Source organism: Hipposideros armiger, unplaced genomic scaffold (genome assembly GCF_001890085.2).
Source record: "Hipposideros armiger isolate ML-2016 unplaced genomic scaffold, ASM189008v1 scaffold_172, whole genome shotgun sequence".
NCBI lineage: Eukaryota > Metazoa > Chordata > Mammalia > Chiroptera > Hipposideridae > Hipposideros > Hipposideros armiger.
The window spans coordinates 2,177,074-2,195,971 of NW_017731522.1; the positions used below are offsets into that span (position 1 = coordinate 2,177,074).

Below are 18,898 nucleotides of genomic sequence, written 5' to 3' on the forward strand. Positions count from 1 at the left end.
ATTTATTGTGGGGATATATCTAGAAATGGAAGTGCTGCGTCACATGGAAACTCTATGCTTAACTTTTTTGATGAACTGCCAAACTCTTTTCCAAAGTGATGGCACCGTTTTACAATCCTGCCAGCAATGTGAAGTGTTCCAATTTCTCCACATCCTCGCCAAAACTTGTTATTGTTTGTCTTTTTTATTTTAAACATTCATCTGTGTGTGAAGTGATATCTCACTGTGGTTTTGTTCGCATTTCCCTAATGATTAATGATATTGACCATTTTTTTCATGTTCTTATTGTCCATTTGTATGTCTTCTTTAGAGAAATATCTATTCATATCCTTTACTCACTGGGTTATTCATAGTTTTGTTATTGAGCTGTAAGAGCTCTTTTATATTCTTGATACAAATCTCTTATCAGATATATGATTTGTAAATATTTTCCCATTCCATGTGTCACATGGATGACGTCCTTTGAAGTGCAAATCTTTTAATTTTGATGAAGTTGTTTATTTATTTTTTCTTTTGTTACTTGTGTTTTTGATGTCACATCTAAGAGACCACTGCCTGATCCAAAGTTGTGAAGGTATAGTCCTATGGTTTTTTCCTAAAGTTTTTATAATTTTAGCTCTTTAATTTAGGCATATCATATATTTTGATTTAATTTTTATATATGGTGTGAGGAATGGCAGCTTCATTCTTTGTAAGTGGGTATCCAATTAGCCCAGGACAATTTTTTGAAAAGATTATCCTTTTTCTTTGAATTTTCTTGGCCCTGGTCAAAAATCATGACCATAAATGAAATTTATGGTTTATTTCTGGACTTTCAATTCTATTCCACTGATTCACATTTTTATCCTTATGAAATAGCACATTGTCTTGAATGCAGTAGCTTTATAGAAAGTTTTAAAATTGGGAAGTGTGAGTTCTCTATCTTTGATCTTTTTAAAGATTGTTTTGGCTACTCTGGGTCCTTGAATTTTTTTTTTTAAGACAGGGAATACTTTATTCAAACCCATCAGAGAAATGGACAGGTTGGGTCTGTAACAAAGTGTTGTGTTTTAAAGCAGAGGCCAGGAATTGTATATGAGAGTATACACTGCTACATACAAATTAACTGATCAGACCACAGCTTTTCAATGTTTAAAACAGAGTAAGCTTCCCTGTAAAAGCAGCACCTTTGTGACACATTAACTTTAGTATTCCTCTCCTTCTTCCTTACCCTCTTCTTCAACAGAATTGACACCAGCCTCCTCATAATCCTTCTCAAGGCCAGTCATGCCCTCACAGGCCTCAGAAAACTCTCCTTCCTCCACACCCTCACCCATATATACCAGTGAACAAAGGCACGCTTGGCATACATCAGGTCAAACTTGTGGCCCAGGCGCGCCCAGGCCTCAGCAATAGCTGTGGTGTTGCTCAGCATGCACACAGCTCGTTGTACTTTGGCCAGGTCTCCAGCAGGTACCACAGTGGGAGGCTGGTAATTAATGCCAACTTTGAAGCCAGTGGGGCACCAGTCCACGAACTGGATGGTACTCTTGGTCTTGATGGCAGCATCGACATCTTTGGGAACCACATCACCATGGTACAACAGGCAGCAAGCCATGTATTTACCATGGAGGGGGGCACATTTCACCATCTGGTAGGCTGTCTCAAAGCACGCATTGGTGATCTCTGCTATAGAAGGTTGCTTATGGTAGGCTTTCTCAGCAGAGATGACAGGGGCATATGTGGCCAGAGGGAAGTGGATGCGGGGATAGGGCACCAGGTTGGTCTGGAATTCAGTCAGGTCAACATTCAGGGCTCCATCAAGTCTGAGGGAAGCAGTGATGGAGGACACAATTTGACCTATCAACCTATTCAGGTTAGTATAGGTTGGATGCTCAATGTCGAGGTTTCTACAACAGATGTCGTAGATGGCCTCGTTGTCAAACATGAAGGCACAATCAGAGTGCTCCAGGGTGGTGTGGGTTGTGAGCATGGAGTTGTAGGGCTTAGCTACAGCTGTGGAAACCTGGGGGGTTGGGTAAATGGAGAACTCCGGCTTGGATTTCTTGCCATAATCGACAGAGAGACGTTCCATCAGCAGGGAGGTGAACCCAGAACCAGTTCACCTGCCAAAGCTGTGGAAGACCAGAAAGCCCTAAGACCTGTGCACTGGTCAGCCAGTTTCCAAATTCGGTCCAAGACAAGGTCAGTGATCTCCCTGCCAATGGTGTAGTACCCCCGGGCATAGTTACTGGCAGCATCTTCCTTGCCTGTGATGAGCTGCTCAGGGTGGAAGAGCTGGTGGTAGGTGCCAGTGCGAACTTCATCAATGACCGTGGGTTCCAGGTCTACAAACACTGCCTTGGGCACATGCTTGCCAGCGCCTGTCTCACTGAAAAAGGTGCTGAGGAGTCATCTCCACCTCCAATGGTCTTGTCACTTGGCATCTGGCCATCAGGCTGGATGCCATGTTCCAGGCAGTAGAGCTCCCAGCAGGCATGGCTGATCTGGACACTAACCTGGCTAACATGGATGGAGATGCACTCACGCATGGTTGCTGCTTTGCTGCTGCCGGGTGGATGGCTGAGAGGAAGAGGTTGTTGCTTCTTATAGCATGACTCTTAGGCAGTTGATGTAAGAGAACCTGGGTCCTTACATTTTAGATGAGTTTCAGAATAAGCTTGGCAGTTTCTGCAAAAACGGCAGCTAAATTCTGATAGGGATTCTACTTAATTAGTAGATCAGTTTGGGGGAGTATTACCATCTTAATAGTATTAAGTTTTTTGACCCATGAACCTAGAATTTCCATTTCATTAGATCTTTCTTAATTTCTTTGGACCATGTATTATAACTTTCAGTGTGTAAGTTTTATACTCCTTTTTGTAAATATATTCCTAGGCACTTTATTCTTTTTGATGCTATTGTGAATGAGCTGTTTTATTGATTTCATTTTTGGATTGCTTATTGCTAATAGGTAGAAATAGAATTAATTTCATCTCGTATTCTATAACTTTGCTTAATTTCTTGAATGAATTATAAAATAAGAATGAACCATCTGAGGAGGAGAAAGATTGCAGTCCACCCTGAATTTTGCACAAAGGATGTGGATACTCTGGGAATCTTGGATACTCTGGGAATCTCCAGTTAGGCCTAAAGATACTCATCTAAAAACATGCTGCCCATTGGCATGAGAAGAAAAAAGTGGGAATCCGGGAAGATTAAGGTTCTGGCAAGGTGGTGCACTCAGCTGGTGTGTCTAGAGAAAGTAGGTAAAATATTATATAATTTATGCTATATTTGTGTTTACCACACTCCAAATCTATATGTTAAAGCCCTAAAACCAAATGTGATATTTGCTTGTGGGCCTTTGGTAGGTAATTAGGTTCTAATGAGGTAATGAGGGTAGAGCCCCCTGTGATGGATTTAATATCTCTATAATAAGAAGAGACCAAAGTTCTCTCTACCATGGGAGGACACAGTAAGAAAGTGGCTGTCTGCAAATCCTCACCAGATACCAAATTTGACAGCAGCTTGACCTTGGGCTTCCCAGCCTCTAGAACCCTAAAAAGTAAATGTTTGTTGTTTAAGCCACCCAGTATTTTGTTATAGCAGCCCAAACTGATTAAGACTATTTATTGGAGTATGGTTGAGATTGTAGGAAAGGCAAATCCCTCAATACAGACTAAACAACAACACAGATTGTAGATAATTAAAGCACCAGGCAAGTGAGTTGACTCTGCACCCACACTGAGAGATTTCTGAACTGGTAGCAGCTCTCAGTTTGGGTCTTAATGCCATTGAACAAAAAATAAGTCATAAGGCCTGATAAGCTGGGCAGTAAGAATGAAGACCCTTCATAAAGCTGGACCCTCAAAGAGTATCACTCCAGTGCAAAGAGAACAAATAATCTCTGCCCACCAGCTCAGGGAAGTGATAGGGAGCTTATTTCTGTGTCTTGGCTTTGAGTGGGATAAAGTTACATGAAAATTTCTGTGGTAAATCAAAACTCTAAACTTACCCAGGGATCTATTATACTATACAGCATGGTGATTATAGTTATCAACATACTGCACTGTATACTTGAAAGTTGCTCTAAGAGTAGAGCTTTCACCATAACAACAATAACAACAACAACAACAAAATGGTAATTATTTGAAGTGAAAGATATGTTAACATGTATTGTGATAAACACTTCAAAACATAGACGTGTGTCAAACTTATACAATGTTATATGTCAATTATGTCTCAAAAAAGCTGGAAAAAACCCAACTCTGAACTTACACCCCTTGTGGATTTAGAGTCAAACTTTATGCTACTCAAGTGGAACAGGTATGACCCCCACTGAGAAAGTAGCAGAAACTTGTATGGCCCAGTGTTACCCCTGGATTTTCTGAGAAGGGACCATAAAACCCACCCTGAAAGGGTACTTCAGTTACATGGGATTTACATACACATATGCAAAACAAGGCCTATTGAAAATGAATACACTACCACAAATAATAAAACATAAAGAAAAATGATCTACCATGAGAAAAACTCAGCAAACAAAAACAAAATGGAAGAGTTAGCATCATAGAGACTTCTGATATAGCTATGATATGATAGTGACAGTAAATCAAACATACCTAAAAGGAGTAAAGTGATAAAACAAAAAGTAGAAATAAAAAAAGAAATCTATAAATAAACAATGAGAATATTTGTAAAATAACCCAAAGATAAGAGAAGAGGTTCTGAGCAATCTGGAGAGAATAGTGGGTAGAAGGGGAAGGAAAAGCCATCTGGGTTTATAAAAGTGTGCCTCTCTTTCTCAGCAGTCATATTTTAGTTTCAAGGTATTAGGAAACACAATATACTTTTTGGTAAGTGGCATTTTACTTAAATTCTGACACTCTTATTCCAAAGAACTCAAACAGCTGTATTTCTTCAACCATTAGCAATGAGTTCTATAATCAGAGTACCATAATAGACTCTGCATCAAAAGTCAGAAAACGATAACCAGGTGTCATGGCCATTTAGTTCCTCATGCTTTAGGCCAGTAGTTCTCAACCTGTGGGTCACGACCCCTTTGGGGGTCAAACGACCCTTTCACAGGGGTCGCCTAAGACCATCGGAAAACAAAAAGATATTTACATTACGATTCATAACAGTAGCAAAATTACAGTTATAGAGTAGCAACGAAAATAATTTTATGGTTGGGGGTCACCACAACATGAGGAACTTTATTAAGGGGCCGCAGCATTAGGAAGGTTGAGAACTGCTGCTTTAGGCATTACATACACTGATTGCACCCCCTCACCCCCTATAATGGCCCATTTTACTTCAGTTCTGAATACCATTGGCTGAATAAAATCTATTCCTTCCTTGTTACTTTCTATTTAAAACATAAATAAGGCATAGATGGTGCTCTATTTTTAATGCTTTCCTTTTTTAGAAGCTGGTGCAAAGTCTCCCAACTTGGAAAAACATTCAGGTTGTTATTTCAGATAGTTTCATATTTCTACAATCAATAGAATTCTTCAGTGACAGTGATCTGTATACAGTGATTTATAGCCCTTTTTGGCTATTCAAGTCTTTGTCACACATTTCAATAGATCTGACTATTTTACTTTTTTTGTACTGTGAATGCCATCACTTTGTTTCTTACTCCCTCTCTCCTCTCAAAGTCATTCAGGTCATTTACTTTCTGCCCCACTAAAAGAGAAAAAAAAATTCTGACTAGTCTTTAAGAATCTTTTGGCTGCTTGAATGCATAAAATGTATTTTTCCTTCAGAGGAAACCTAAATCTCCCGATGTTAATTACTGGACAAACTTTAAAGTTAATCCATAAATAGGTTGCTCAATATTCACACTTTTACTTCATTTTCTTTAGAAATATCCCCCATAACAATTCAAGTTAATAGTTCCTCACTTCTTTATAACTTAGATGAGGACAAAATATATTATTTCTCTTTAAAAGATGCCAAATTCCCTAAAAGTTACAATATATACCTTTTCCCCCCAGGTTTTGATGATTTTATTGGAAACTCAGGCACAGAAACTAATTATGTGCCAATGACTGAATATATGGGTGTTGAAAATCTTGCTATCTGGAGTTAGATTGGCTGAATAACACTTTTGCCCATGGCAGCAGGAAGATCAGGCATTACAAAGCATTTAGCAACTTCTCCCTGTAAAATCATTAAAAGTCACTAATCTTTCTACTAACAACTAAGTCCTTTCTTAATCCAACAAGAAGTGATCCTATTCTGTCAGGGAAGAGCCTGGGTCTTCATGATTCACTTCCTTTGTTGAGACTGTGAATGCAATTGTTGTGCCAACTAGACTGAGACTATAAAATGGGTACCTACATAATTATGCTAAAATAAAATGTAGTTGTTTCAAATCTCTATTTAAAAATAATGTGTATAAAGAACTTTTAGAATGACAGAAAGTAAAAGCCTTGGACAATCTTCATAAAATCATAAAATCAATGAGAACACTGGCAAAAATTGCCAAAATCATCTCTTTCAGAACTCTGAAAATCAACCAAAGGATTGCAATAACCCAAGGAATATTATGCAGAAAGAATGGTGGATGCTGAGTAAGAACAGTGAGCTTTGTGGCATTTTATCTTGCCCTCTAGCTTCAGGGTAGCTTTGAAAATCAATAGCATTACAATTAGGGTAGCTGTGAAAATCAGTAGCCTAGCAGTCACTGGAGAGGATAAAATGGATTTACAGTTCCCCAAAAAACCTCATTTTTAGATAATTTTCCACAATTGACCTCTCTGGCAGCTCCCTGGGAAGCCCCACTTGCAAGGCTTATATTTATTTAACCTGACTCAGAGCTTGCTCAGTGAGAACAACTTTTTCTCTGGAGCATTTTTTGAAAATAATCTGTAGTAATTACTTAACATCACAGCTGTCTAAGGTAAGATACCAGTAGGTACAATAAAAGACTGACCAGAAAAAAGGAAAAACAGAGAAATGAAATGTCCATAGTGGGTTCTGAAAATTTCCAGATGATAGAGAAGACCACATGCATGTGTAGGGCTGCAGACATGCCTAGAAAAGACCTGAGAAGACCCTAATCTCTCACCTCTAGATGACCATGAGGTTCTGTTCAAGCAGGGAGTAAAGGCTAACGCAGGGTTGTACATTGCCTGCTAGAGCATTGAAAACATGGCCCAACAAGCACACAGAATCCCTAAGCAAAGGATGAAAGACTTACTGGTTCAAAGTATACAAGGTAATTTCTATCCAATCATTAACTGACTAGTAAGTTAACCAAGCTGAGATTTCTGTGGCCACACATGACAAAAAATACAAATGTTTCAGAATTAGTTCAGGAAAGTCACTAAACAAACAAACAGCAAGACCAACAACAAATAGCAACAACAATAGACCCTGCGAAGGGGGAATCTTATTATAAAGGTTGCAATATTACATTATTTAAAATATCCAGTTTTTGACAAAATTATGAGACATAAATAAAAAACAGGAAAGTATGGGCTATACACAGGGAAAGAAGCAGTCGTTAGAAACTGTCCATGAGGAAGTATATCGGATAGAATAGACAAAAACTTTAAATCAACCAATTCAAAGAACTAAATAATACAATATCTAAAGACCTTAAAGAAAGTATGTGTATAAATTGATAATCTACCAAATATAGATTATCAGTAAAGAGATAGAAATTCTGGAGTTGGAAAGTACAATAACAATGAAAAAAAATTCACTAGAGGGATCCAACAACAGATGTGAGTTGTTAGAATAAAGAATTAGCAAACTTAAAGATTGGTCAATTGAAATTATTCTAGTCAAGGAAGAAAAGTAAAAATGAATTAAGAAAAAATTAACAGAATCTCAGAGACCTGTAGCACCAATATAAGCATAATGGGAATCCTTGAAAGAGAGGCCAGAGAGGCAGAAAGAATATTTGAAGAAATAATGGTTGAAAACTTTCTAAATTTGATCAAGAATATTAAGCTATAAATTCTAGAAGCTCAGTGAACTCTCAGTAAAATAAGCCCAAAGAGATACACACTTGGAACATCATAATCAAACTGTCAAGAGCCAATGACAAAGAGAGAATCTTGAAAGGAATAAGAAAAAAAAAGATTCATCATGTACAATAGATTCTCAATAAGATTATCAGCTGATTTCTTATCAGAAACCATGGAGACCAGAAGACATTCTCAAAGTGCTGAAAGAAAAAGACTGGCAACCAAGAATTCTATATCTAACAAAATTATCCTTTGAAAACAAAGAAGAATTTAAGACATTATCAGATTTTTTTTTAAAAAGTCAGAATTCCTTATTAGCAGGCCTGACCTACAATAAATACTAAAGGGAGTACCTCAGGCTGAAATAAAAGGACACCAGACAGAAACATGAAACCACATAAAGAAATAGAGAGATAGGAAAGGTATATAAAGGTAAAAATAAAAAAACAGCTTGATGAAATTTGTTTGTAATGTTTTTCTTCCCCTGACTTAAAAGTCAACTGCATAAAGCAATAACTATAAAACTGTGTTGATAAGCTTACAATGTATAAAGATATAATTTGTATTATGATTATATTTATGATTATATAAAGATATAATTTGTATTACGATTGTATTACAAAAGTAGAAGGGAGGAAATGGAGCTATATATGAGCCACATTTTATATGCTATTGAAATTAAGTTGCTATTAATCCAAACTAGATTTTTATAAGATGCTAATTGTAATTCTCAGGGCAACCACTAAAAAAATAACTCAAAATATGTAATAAAAGAAACAAAAATAGAATTAAAATTGTACATTAGAAAATATCTATTTAACACAAAAGAAGTCAATAATAAAGGAACAGAGGAGTATAAAAGGATATAAGATGTGTGGAAAGTAAAGAGTAAAATGGTAGGTATAAACTCTACCATATCAGTAATTATATTAAGTATAAATGGATTAAGCACTCTAATCAAATGGCAGAAACTGAAATAATGGAGGAAAAAAACTATGATCCAACTATATGCTGTGCATGAGAGACATATTTTAAATTAAAAGGTTTGAATAGATTGAAAGCAAAAGGATGGAAAAAGCCAACAATAACCAAAAGAATACTGTTGTAGCTATAGTTTTAAACAAAATACCAGTGGTTAATATCAGTAAAAAATACCATTTATGACAAGAAAATGTTACTGAGACAAAGAAGGGCATCTTATAATAATAAAATGATCAATCCATCAGAAATACATTACAATTATAAACATATATACATCTGACAACAGAGCTTCAAAATACATGAAGCAAAAACTGACAGAAGTAAAGGGAGTAATAGACAATTCCACAAAAATAATGGGAGATTCAATACTTCATTTTCAATAATGAATAGTACAACTAGGCAGAAAATAGACAAGGCAAATAAAGATTTGAACAACAGAACTAATAGATACCCACAGAATACTTCACCCAAGAACAGTAGAACATATATTCTTCTGAAATGCGTGTGAAACATTTTCCAGGATTAATCATATGTTAGACCATAAAACAAACCTTAATAAATAAAAAGGATTAAAAATGTGTTCCCAAGCTACCATGCAAAGAAATTAGAAATCAATAACAGGAGGACATTCTGGAAATTCACAAATATGTTGGAATTAAACAACAAATTTAAAATAGAAAATACTTTGAAAAGAACAAAAATGAAAACACAACATACTAAAATTTATGAGATGCAGCTAAAAGAATGCTTAGAAAGGAATTTATAACTGTAAATGCCTTTATTAGTAAGGAAGAATCAATAATCTAACTTGGCACATTTTTAAAAAAAACTAGGGGAAAAAAACCTCAACCCAAGAAGAGGCAAGTAAATTAATAAAGATTATAGTGGCAATTTATGAAACAGAGAATAGAAAAACAATAGAGAAAATCAATAAAACCAAAAGTTGGCTCTTTGAAAAGACAAATAATAAATGACAAGACGTTAGCTAAAATGACCAAGAAAAAAGAGAGAAGACTCAAATTATTATGCCAGAAATAAAAGAGGTACATACTAATACTCTTAGAGATATAATAGGGAATATAAAAAAGAATAGTGTGAATAATTGTACAGCAATAAATTAGATAATTTAGTTAAAATTCCCAGGGAGACACAACTACTGAAACTGACTCAAGAAACAGAGTCTGAATAGATATATAACAAGAGATTAAATTAGTAATAAAAAAATTCCACAAGATAAGCCCAGGTTTAAATGGCTTCACTGATAAAATCTACCAAATATTTAAGAAAGAATTATTATTAACATTTCGCAAAATTTTCCAAAAACTATTGGGTTGTCGGAAAAGTCATGACATATTTTGTCTATATTTTTCAAAGGTCATTTATTTATATAAAGAACAAAGATCAATCAATGATATAATGCCTGTTTTGTTCAATAACCTTTTGCCATCCTTCAGTGAGCTTCGTAAATCCTCGTTTATGGAAGGACCTGTCTTTATTTGCGAAAAACTGAACAAGGTGCTAATTACAGCCTCATCTAAATTGAACATTATACCTTGCAAGGAGTTTTGAAGAGAGTGAAACAAGTGGAAGTCTGATGGCGCAAGATCAGGCGAGTATAGTGGGTGTGGAAACACATCCCATCCAAGCTCCAATAATTTTTGACGGGTGATCAAACTTGTGTGTGGTCTCGCGTTGTTGCGATGGAACACAACTCCTTTACAATGAACTAGCTCTGGACGTTAATGGATGATGGATTCATTCAAACTGTACAATTGCTGACAGTACACATTCAAATTGTTTGATTCCTTGGTAGGAGCTTGAAAATCATGACACCTTTAAAATCCCACTACAATGACAGCATAACCTTCCTCTGATGAATATCTGCTTTCGATGTTTGAGGTGAATCATCACGTCGGGACCAAGACCGTTTGCGCACCACATTGTTGTAAACAATCCAGTTCTTATAATCAGTTATCAGTCGCTTTAAAAAAGGATCGTTTTCCTCACGTTTAATGAGCATATTGCAGATGTTTGTACGCACCGTCAAATGAATTTCTTTGAGTTCATGTGGAACCCAAATATCGAGCTTGCTTACGTAATCCAGCTTCTTCAGGTGGTCATGAATGCTTGAATGATGGATGGTCAATGTGTCTGCAATCTCTCGTATCACGTAATGTGGGTTTGACTTGATCAATGGCTTTATTTTGTCATCATCAACCTCGGTGGGCTTCCCTGACCGAGGAGCATCGTTGAGATCAAAATCACCAGCACGAAATTTCATGAACCATCATAGGCACTAACATTCTTGTAGAGCATTGTCACCGTAGACTTTATGCAATTTTTCACAAGCTTGACGCACATTCTCCCCTTTATGGAAGCAAAACAGTAAAACATGGCAAAAATGCACAGTTCGGTCTTCCATCTTCAACTTGTTGTAAAATCTCCAAAACTCAACCAAATAGCTATGTTTTGGTTTTTTTTTTAGAATGAAGCTAGAACTGTCAGCTGTCAAATGACATAGCAATAACATAAATGTGAATGACTCTGGTACTTCCATCTGTTGCAAACATGCATCATGACTTTTCCGACAACCCAACAGAAGAGGAAGGACTACTTCCCAACTCATTTTATGTGGCCAGTATTTCTGCAATACCAAAACCAAGCAAAGACATAATAAAAGAAAACTATAGATCAATATCCCTTATGGTTTACAAATGTGAAAATCCTCAACAAAATACTAGCAAACCAAATCCAGTAGGATATAAAATATTTTACAAAAGCTGACAGAACTCTACAACTAGTGCCATCTATCCCCAATGGATGGAAGATTAATTCAACATATGAAAAAAAACAACAATCAGTGTAATATACCATATTAATAAAATAACTGACAAAGACCACATGATCATCTCAAGAAACCTAGGAAAGTATTTGACAAAAATCCAACACCTTTCCATGATAAAACACTCAACAAATTAGGAACAGACAGGAATTTCCCCAACCTGATAAATGCTATCTATGAAGAACCCACAACTAACATCATGTTAAAGGGCAGAATGCTTTCCTCTTAAGATCAAGAGCAAGTCAGCGATGTCCACTCTTGATGCCTTTATTCAGCATTGTACTGGAGGTTTCAGTCAGGGCAATTAGGCAAGGAAAAAAAAGGCATTCAGATTAGAAAGGAAATAGTAAAATGATCTCCATTTGCAGATCACATGATCTTGTATATAGAAAATCCAAGGAATCGACTAAAAAATATTAGATCTAATAAGTGAGTTCAGAAAGGGTGCAGGATACAAAATCAACTGTATTTCTATACATTAGTAATGCATAATTATAAAATAAAAGTAGAAAATAGTTATATTTACAATAGTATAAAAAATAATAAAATACCTAGGAATAAGTGAACAAAAGAAGTATAAAACTTATTACCAAAAGCTATAAAATATTTTTGAAAGAACTTTAAAAGACCTAAATAAATGGAAAGACATCCCACATTCACGAATCAGAAGACTTAGCATTGTTAAGATGCTAATACTGTACAAGTTGATCTACAAACTCAACCTATCTCCTATCAAAATCGCACCTGCTATTTTTACAGAAATAGAAAAGGTGATCCTAAAATTCATATGAAAATATAAGGGACCCAGAATAGCTGAAATAATCTTGAAAATAACAAGATTTTTGAGGTGATGACAATGTTCTGGAATTAAATTGTGCTGATAGTTGTACAACTCTGTGAACATACTAAAAACCCACTAAATTGTATACTCATGAGGGTGAATTTTTTTGGCATGTGAATTAGATCTCCATATATCTGTTTTTAGGAAAACTTGAGGCAGACATGTCAGGTCAAATGTATTGATGGTGTAGAGTTTGTTTTCCTCCTATTTCTTTCACACTAAGACATGTTGGTATATTTATTCTTTATTTAGAATAATTCACCCAGAATTATTTTCTAGAAAGTAATATCCAATATCTGAGTTCAGAGTAATTGATCATTGAAGAAATTGAGTTTCTAAGAATTTTTCAGTATGCCCATAATGAGCAACATTCCACAGGTGTGGTCAGTTCTGGCCCTGTAAATGTTTTTTAACAACGGAACAATGATTTTAAGGATCCTTATGAAAAATTATAGGTGTCCTATTTTGCAAAGTGTTCAATTTGTAATATAAGATCATCAATAGGTCAGAATTGTGGGAAGCAGATGAGATGTTTTTCACCCTTTCAGTTAAAATCAAGGAAGCGCATTCAAGCGTCTTCCTTATTCCTCTGTGCCAGATGTTGGCTTTTGTAAAATCGGCTCATCTGGACTCCTAAATTATGGATTGCTTGCTTTCAAAACACTAGGCTAACAAGCTTCCAAGGATAAGTAATGAAATAAATATTTCATAAATGGAGAGCAGCAGGCCTAGGTCACTAACTCTAATTTCAGATTCCATTTCCCTGCTTGCTTCTTTTTTGACTTCTCAGATTAAGTAGACACAGAGAGAAAAAAGAAAAAAGCCTAAGGCTATTCGAAAAAACCAGTTATCACATACTGAAAGATTCTTTTACAGTGTCTTATGTCTTTTGGAGGGAATATTAAAGAAAGGAAAAGGGGTTTGCATAGCAAAGTTTATAGTAGAAACAAACCAATAATCAGGAGCTAGATATTTATTTCAGCTCTTGATTTTTTAGAAAAGACTTCGATTTTTATCTTGACTTTGAGATAATCCGTTTAAGTCCCTTCTTATGGACAATTGCCACCAGATTCGTCTCTTCGCAGGGAGAAGTCATCTCATAAGACAAAACTGTCTACCAGGCACACTGTCTATATTAGCTAAGATTAGTGCTGTGGTACATATCACAAGGATGAGGATCAATAGCCAACCGAAAGAACACTCTCTTGTGTTAACATGGATGGGATACATACAAACAAATGCACATATTTAAAGGCACGACCCAGAAGATGGTGGAGCTAAGAATGGAATTTTGTGGACGACTCACATGGGATCATTTATAAAACTGAAAAACTACATAGCTGCCACTTACTACACTTCTACACCCCAGCTCTTCATCTATATTATTTTACATGAAAGATGCCATTATCTCTAGTTTAAAGAGAAAGGAACCTAAGTTTAGGGAGATTTATTGACTAAACGCGAGGCGACCAAGTTGGTAAGGTGTATCTGAAATTTGCACCAAGATGTGAGAGTCTAAAGCCCATGCTGTTCACCGTAATCCTACAGCTTCCCACTAAAAATAAATTTCATCCAGTGAAGACCTCTATGGGAAGGACAAAAACAGAACATTCTTCATTCGTTTGCCTTTTTCAAATAACTATTAACACTGTGTACAATATTCTTTCGTTCCACAAATACTTGTTAACTGCCTGCCATGGCCTGAAACACAGTCTTTAAAACACTATGCATACTTTGAACCGAAAAATGAGTTAGGTGAGAAGTCAGGGAAAACTGTACTATATCATTTTAACTATTTTGAGTTAGCAGCATAGCTGGACTTCATGTTAAGGATCTCTTTACAAGTAGGATCAGGACCAACTATCAGACAAATACTCTGAATGATACGAAAATTAGTCATGTTTCTGTACCATAGTGATTTTACATATAAATATTCTTATGTTCACTTGGATTGTTATGTAACACACAGATTTTTTTTTTTTTTTTAGTTAACTCTTAAAAACAGCTACTGGTCTTCTGACAGCATTTTAAAGGGGAAACTAAACAGGAATTGATGCTTATAACTAATTCTCCTATAGAATAACTACCAAAGGTAAATTAAATGCCTGATAATGTTTATGTTACCATTTTTGCTTTTCTCCATCCCAATCCCTAATATGTGTAAGATGAAAATTTATGAGCCCAAACTCAGGCCTGAAAATATGGAAAGTACTTTGTGTTGAAGCACAGAACAAAGATACTTTGTCTTCCTTAAAAATTATCTGCAGCTTGAAAAACTTCCCACGTGCACAGCGGAAGGAATCCAGCTTTTATCTGACAAGGCTGTTTAAGAAGTTTGACCTCTGGCTTCCTTTGCATTGCTGGAACTTAACTTTTCATGTAGTGTGTCCAGCATACTTTTTTTTTTCATGCAAATTTCCTTGTCAAAACTACAAAGGGATATTTGATCAAAGGTCAGCCCTCCTTCATATCCCTGTTTGGTAAAGAAATTTCTATTTCATCTTTGGCTTTCAGGCCAGTTTGAGAAAGTGTTACCTGACAGAGAAATTACTGATGCATTTCTTCCTGGACCTCTTTAAAGTTTTTCCACCTCCCTCCTTTTTCTTGAAATCTTGTGGGTGTTTTAATTTGATCATGTTTTCACTTTTTAATGGGAGATTTAAGTTAGGGAATCTGAACTTTGTCTGCTTGTTAACTGAGGTTGAATTGCTGGTAGATAACACCCAGCAACTGATAGAATAATCAACTTTTTTTTCATCAAGTTTTGTATTATGCTTAACTTGCAGAACTTGTGCATACATATGCCTAAAGAAGGAAAGTTGTTACCTAGGGCCAAATAAAAGTCTTTTTATTTCTCTGAATACTCTTTTGTCATTCTTGCTGAGAAGAATAAGGAAAAGAAGAACAAAGAAAATCGTAAATTACTTTGTATATGTACCATTATTCTGTAGTCAGGTGCCTCACACTGCAAACCCAAGTTGAGTTTAAACAAAGATATTCATTCATTTAGTGTATTTTCAGTTATTGAAGGGAAGGTTAACTATGAGATGCTACAGGACAAAGTTCCACTTGAATTTTCATCAGGACTGTCTCAGCTAGTTATAAATGGTATAGAGCCTTGACAACCTCAATAAGATGTTTGTTTGTTGTTGTTTTTTATTAGCTGAGCCATCCTGCCACCTGTTGGCAGCTCAGCGGCTGCTCAGCTCGGGCTGGGACTCGAACCACTGTTGCTCAGAGCTCACACTCTTAAGTGAGCGCTTAACCAACTGAGCCACTCGGCCGGCCCTATAAGATGTTAAAACATAGCTACTGAAAGATTATATTACAAAAGCAACACTAACAATTATGTTGAAAGAAACAACACTCCTGATTATAACACAAAATCTTCAATCGGAAAAAGAAAAAATTGTCAAGTGGAAATATGATTTAAATAACATTGTACCATGTACAATAAATACTTCACTTTTAATAAAAGGGACAGTGATCACTGGAAGAAAGACACGTTGAAAGGAGACAAACTGGGTTTGAATTCTAGTCTTGCCACTTCCTAGGTGTTTGATTTTACATAACTTAGTTTTCTGAGAGCTAACTTGCTCATCTATAAAATGATAAAGTTCCTTACTCAGGGGCACTCAATACATGCTGGTATTTCTTCCTTTTCCTTTCATATATAATAAATATATTTATATATAGTGGATTCACATAGTAAGCAAATTAAATGTAGTAATAATGTTGCCCACAACTGGTGAACATCACATGAAGAATTCAAGGATGTGCCAAATAAGCCAAGCAAGCAGAGGATTTATTAAAGGAAAGGAAGAGAGTATACTCCCAAAATACTGGGAGCAGGCAGGCCAGGAGGAGGGCAACTGCACCAAAGAACAAAGAGGCTCAGGATTTTATTAGAATGAGGGCGCAAAATACTCAAGATTTAGGGGTGGTGTCTCAGGTGTTCCCAGATGGGTCCTCGCTGACTGCTACTTCCCTTTGGGAGGTGGGATTCCCGTATCCTTATTTGGCCCTTGTTGGAAATGTCATGGCGACACAAGGGGTGGAGATTTTCCCTGCCCGTAATGCTAATCGTATTATAATCCACTCCAGTTAGCTAAAGTTCACCTTGAGGAGCAAGATGGCACCCTGAGTCACCAAAATCTAGTTGTGGCTGGTCTGATAGCTGCACCTTTTCTTAAGAATGATCTCATCTCCACCTTACTTTTTCTCCCATCACATCCTCCTTTCTTTGCTCTCTCCTCTCTCCCAACGGCCAAATTCTTTCTGCTTACCGTAACAATAATGTTGTAAGAATGGCAGATGAAATATTTTTCTTCATTACCCATTTACAAAACAGGGACAATTGGAGAGGTTAACTTACCGGCCTAGAGTTCCATAGCTAAGAAGTGGGTCAAGGATTTGCTCACAGACCTTCTCTCCCCAAGTAAAAAGCTCTTTCCGGGCTGGCCAAGTGGCACGTTGGTTAAGAGCTGGCTTGGGATGCCAAAGGGCCCTGGTTCAGATCCCACAGGTGAGGGCCAGTGACACTGCTCTCTACAGCTAAGATGCTGAACAACAGCTCAACCTGGAGCTGGGCTGCCGTGAATCGCTGGTGACGGGGTAGGCTGCAGCCCCTGCTGCAGTGGGTTGCCATGGGCTACCGTGTATAGTTGGCAGCCAGCGTGAGTGGCCAGCAGCTGCTGTGAGTGGCCGTCCAGGAGCCGGCGACTGATCTGCCTTGTCCGGGAAGAGCGCAATGATGGTGCTAACTTGGGCCAGTGAAGCAACATCCTCTACAACTAGACTGAAGAACAAAAGGACAGCAACTTGTCTGTTCCCCTTCCCCCAATTCCCTAGTGCTGTTCCCATCCCCCAATTCCCCAATTTTAAGAAAAAAAAAAAGCTCTTTCCCACATTTTTTAAAATAGAAAATATAACTGAAGGACTTTTACAATTCCTATGTAATGAAGAATCTCAAATTCATCCAATAAAATACCTTCCACTACTTACTCCACATCCATTTTAAAAGTTCTATCAATTTAGTTAGCATTTTATAATGCAAGCTGTTACTAGTCCTGTCCAATCTTACTGATTAAAAAATCAGATTCTTGTGCAGCAACAAGAAAGTCTGCTTCCCTTTTGGTAAGTGCAATGTCCTTATACTTTGTCCCCAGGATTCTAAAACAGCTTACTGTCTAAATGCACCACCAACTGCTTTTTAAAACAAATCTAAGGGGGTCCCCTCAGTAGGCACCTCCTTGAGCCTTGTGGTCAGTCTCAGGGCAGTGTGTCAGGCAGACACGGCAAACCCATGATCCAAAGAATTGTTGAGAGCTCAAATCTCTTACTTGCATCTTTCAAAGCTCACGAATATAGGAGCTTTGTGCTATACACCCTCCCTGACTTTCTTATCTACTTCCCTGCCTTGCTCCTCCCTCACCCAGCACACTGCGCCCCACCCCCTTACCCCCAGAGTAGCCAGCTTTTACTGCCCCAATCTCCCCTTTATGCCTTTCTCTGCTCCTTTATCATGTAGATATACAAGGCATTTTTTCCAACACTGAGAAGTTTTCTTTAGGACTGGGAAGTGGGGAGAAAACAACCTACAATTCTGGGATTCTCTTCCCAGAGTTGGGGAGGTAGGAAGGGGGAGGCTGAGAAAAAGTTCTTTCACACAAGATAACACCAGCCCTTCTGTGCTGCTACATGCATCAGCTCTAGTTTTGTAAGAAGGAAAATTGTAGGGGCTAAGGGTGGTTTAGGATCCGGAGGCACCTCTGAGCAATCATTAGTTATTAAGGTCACAAGTGGAGAGGAGGAAATTCGCCTCTGCTCCCCTGTTCAGAGAGAAATTCATCAAGATACTGAAGTAATCTGGGAAGTCTAAGCCAATAGTTAATCGTGCTGCCAAGCCAGTTGTCTTTCTCGCTTGATGCACCTCCCTCGGGTGAACAGAGGCTCATTTTGAGTCCAGGTTTTTCAATTTAAAAGCCACCCTCCCTGTGGCAATATTGTAGTTACCTATTTATGATGGCTAATCCCTTCCCCTTCTCCCTCATCCCCACTCACCTCCCAAGTAGCAACCATCAGTTGCTCCTCTATATCTCTGAGACCACTTCTGTTTACTTTTCTCATTCATTCAGTTTTTTAGATTCCACATATAAGTGAGATCAAATGGTATTTGTCTTTCTCCGACTTACTTATTTCATTTAATACAATAGTCTCTAGGTCCATCCATATCATTGTATGTCTACTATAATTGAATATATATATATA

At 37.0% G+C, this 18,898-nt stretch overlaps 1 pseudogene; it reads right to left on the minus strand.

Moving 5' to 3' along the window:
• Positions 1 to 1,080: 1,080 nt before the first annotated feature.
• LOC109387879 (tubulin alpha-1A chain-like) lies at positions 1,081 to 2,531 on the minus strand (annotated as a pseudogene).
• Positions 2,532 to 18,898: the final 16,367 nt, after the last annotated feature.